This window comes from Eschrichtius robustus, chromosome X (genome assembly GCF_028021215.1).
Source record: "Eschrichtius robustus isolate mEscRob2 chromosome X, mEscRob2.pri, whole genome shotgun sequence".
Lineage (NCBI taxonomy): Eukaryota > Metazoa > Chordata > Mammalia > Artiodactyla > Eschrichtiidae > Eschrichtius > Eschrichtius robustus.
The window spans coordinates 91,616,691-91,620,688 of NC_090845.1; the positions used below are offsets into that span (position 1 = coordinate 91,616,691).

The following is a 3,998-nucleotide window of genomic DNA, read 5'->3' on the forward strand; positions in this document are numbered from 1 at the left end:
TGTACAGAGATGGCTCCATCTAGCACCGTATATTATTTAGATGCATCCGTATACACAGTGAGATTAAAAGAGTGCAAGTATTAGTCTACTAAACAAAATCAATCAATCAGTCAATCAGTCAATCATGGGCAATTTGCCCCCCTCCAATTTAAACATTGTGCATTTACCAGGCACCCTGTTTTAGATCATTTTTATTTTAATCTGTCAGAAATTCCAGATTTTTACTACTTATATTAAATAACTTCTAAGGGACACTTGTCATTAAATAATATCTAATATTAAGAAAAGGAAATGTATTTGATCTGCAGTATGTAGTATTAATATAATCTGTATAATGTGTTATTCGAAATTTCCACTCTATTTTCCAAGGAATAAAGCATTGATACTAAATACAAAAAAAAAATAAAAAATAAAAAGAGGTGAGTGTGTATTTGTTTTCAGAAATTTTGTTATGCAAATATAACCTGCATTTGTAAGATGAGCAATGAGGTGATACCCTACATACGGTTTTGTACACTGCTTTTTTTCTACAAACACCACATTATGGAGGTCAATTCACGCCAATCAGTATAAGCCCACATAATAATAAAATGGCCTTAAACACTAATGGTCAATTTAGGTATGATAATCATAAGAACTGTTAATTATAACTGCTGACTCCCTCAGTTCCCCACACTGTGGTAAGTGCTAAACCTGTACTCGCTCATTTAATCCTCATCACAACCTATGAGGAGGAGCTCCTGTTGCCCGACTAACCATCAGGGGACTGAGGCACAGTGATGGCAGTGCTAGCCAGTCACAAGATTAAGATATGATTTCTGGGTGGCAGCTGAGCCCCACATCTAACTAGTGTACACTAGTGCTTCTTATCTGATAAGACCCTCAACCTTACTGTTCATCAGGGCACAGCAAAATAAAACTAACGTCCCATGGTTTTTTCTCAGTTAGCTGGGCAAAAGTTTAAACAACAGATCTTAATCAGTGTGGTTTGGAACTTGGAGACCTGTGTCCTGTTATACTGTGGAAGGGGCTCCTCCAACATTCTGTCTCCCTTCCTGTGCCTCCGGGATGTTCCCCTACTAAAGTGGATAACTCTCCTGTGCTTGGAGCAGAAAATGTTTATGTTTCTCCAGCCTTTTTAATATTTTGTATAATTGCAAGGGCAATAGGAATTTATTACAGTTAAAAATAGATAACATACAAATGGAAATAAAATAATAATACCTCAAAGCCCACCATCTGAAGAAAAGCCCTTCTATGTGCTTAGCGCCGAGCCGGCTGAGAGGAAGATGTGTTGGGTGCAGGGCTTGGGCTGCTGCTCTCGCCCCTTCGGTCACCGCCCCTGGAAACCCCTTTTGTAAAGCCTATACAGTTCAGACCCCCGATCAGACCCCCGAGAGTACGTCTCCAACTGCTGCTACAGAGGTTTACTCAACAGCTTTAGCTGTTTGCCATGGACCACTGGACCTCTCTGACTTTCTGATCAAAGCTCGTGAGCTAAAGGGCGATGAACATCAAAGAAGAGTCATACAGTGTTTGCAGGAATTACATGAGGACCTTAAAGGATACAGTATAGAGGCAGAAGGCCTTTTTTTCTAAGGTACAGGGAAAACAATGGTGATGGACATGTTTTATGCTTATGTGGAAATGAAGAGGAAAAAACGGGTTCATTTTCATGGTTTCATGCTAGATGTTCACAAAAGAATACACCGCCTTAAACAGAGTTTGCCAAAAAGGAAACCAGGACTCATGGCTAAATCATACGATCCAATAGCTCCTATAGCTGAAGAAATCAGTGAAGAAGCACGTCTCTTATGTTTTGATGAATTTCACGTCACGGACATTGCTGATGCCATGATTCTGAAACAGCTTTTTGAAAACCTGTTCAAAAATGGGGTCGTCGTTGTGGCAACATCCAACTGGCCACCAGATGATCTCTATAAAAATGGACTCCAAAGAGCTAACTTTGTACCATTCGTAGCTGTCCTGAAGGTCTCTGAGGCAATGAGAGAGTGGGATGCATGTATGTGGGCAATGCTGTATTTCTTTCTGGAATACTGTAATATGGTCCAGCTAGATTCTGGGATAGATGATCGGAAAAAGGAACTTCCTGCTGCAGGAGAACTCTACTATCTCACAAGTGAAGCTGATGTGGAGGCTGTCATGGATAAGTTGTTTGATGAGCTGGCTCAGAAACAAAGCGATTTAACTAGACCGAGGACTCTAAAGGTGCAAGGCAGAGAGCTGCGGCTGCATAAAGCCTGTGGAGCCGTTGCCGACTGCACATCTGAAGAGCCATGTGAGAGAGATCCCATCCAGGACACCACATTACCTTTAGTCATCATGCCTCCTTAGATTCCTCTTAGCTGTGACAATTTCTCAGAATTTCCTTCTTTTTGATGACCCTGACAGTTTTGAGGAATACTGGTCAGTTATTTTGTAGACTGCCCCTCAAATGGGATTTGTCTGATGTTTTTCTCATGATTTGACTGGAACTGTGGGCTTTGGGAGGAAGACCACAGAGGTCAAGTGCTATTTTCACCAGATCATATCAAGGGCACATATGATCAATATGACTTAACACTGTTGATGTTAACCTTGATCACACTTGTCTGAGGTAGTGTTTGTCCCCACTGTAAAGTTACTCTTTTCCCCCTCTTTCCATAGTGAACTCTTTGGAAGGAAGTTCTTGCTGAGTTTTCATGTAGCAGCGAAGAAGAAAATCCACAAGTATCTAACAAGGCTGTTAAAATACTTTTCCCTTTTCCAACTACACATTTGTGTGAGGCTAGATTTTCTTATATGACTCAACCAAAGCAACATATAACAATAGTCTGACTGTAGAAGCAGGTATGAGAATTCCACTATCTTCTATTACGCCAGACATTAAAGAGATTTGCCCAAAGTATAAAACAATGCTACTCTTCTTACTATTTTCATTTTAGAAATATAATTATTTTCATAAAAATGTTATTTCTGTTAATTTTATGGGTTGAATATAATGGTTTTATCATAGTTATTTTAAATAAATTAATAAATATTTTATAAATGTTATTTATTTATTTATTTATTTGGCTGTGTTGGGTCTTCGTTTCCGTGCGAGGGCTTTCTCCAGTTGCGGCGAGCGGGGGCCACTCTTCATCGTGGTGCGCGGCCCTCTCACTGTCGCGGCCTCTCCCGTTGCGGAGCACAGGCTCCAGACGCGCAGGCCCAGCAGCTGTGGCTCACGGGCCTAGTTGCTCCGCGGCATGTGGGATCCTCCCAGACCAGGGCTCGAACCCGTGTCCCCCGCATCGGCAGGCAGATTCTCAACCACTGCGCCACCAAGGAAGCCCGATAAATATTTTACAAAAAAAGAAAAGAAAAGCCCTTCTAATGTTTTCATCTGCATTATATTCCTCCAGAATTATTCTTATGCAGGTATTATATATTTATACATGTATGCATACATTTATATATTTACATACAAATCATAAGATCTCATCTTACATTTAATTTTATAACTTATCTCACTGTAGTGGGTTGAATTGTGTGCCCCCCAATATTGCCAAATCGTAACACCCCCATACCTTAGTTGGAAATAGGGTCTTTGCAGATATAATTAAGTTAAAGATCTCAAGAGATGATTGGATTTAGGATGGTCCCTAAACCCAATGACTAATGTCCTTATAAAAGAAAGGAAGGGGCTTCCCTGGTGGCGCAGTGGTTGAGAATCTGCCTGCCAATGCAGGGGACACGGGTTCGAGCCCTGGTCTGGGAAGATCCCATATGCCGTGGAGCAACTGGGCCCATGAGCCACAATTACTGAGCCTGCGCGTCTGGAGCCTGTGCTCCGCAACAAGGGAGGCTGCGATACTGAGAGGCCGGCACACCGCGATGAAGAGTGGCCCCCGCTTGCCACAACTAGAGGAAGCCCTCGCACAGAAAAGTAGACCCAACACAGCCATAAATAAATTAATTAATTAATTTAAAAAAAAAAAGAAAAGAGGGAGATTTCA

At 41.4% G+C, this 3,998-nt stretch overlaps 1 pseudogene; it reads left to right on the top strand.

The window, feature by feature from the left end:
* The first annotated feature begins 1,610 nt into the window (after nt 1-1,610).
* On the top strand, nt 1,611-2,355 carry LOC137756381 (AFG1-like ATPase pseudogene; annotated as a pseudogene).
* The last annotated feature ends 1,643 nt before the right edge of the window (nt 2,356-3,998 follow it).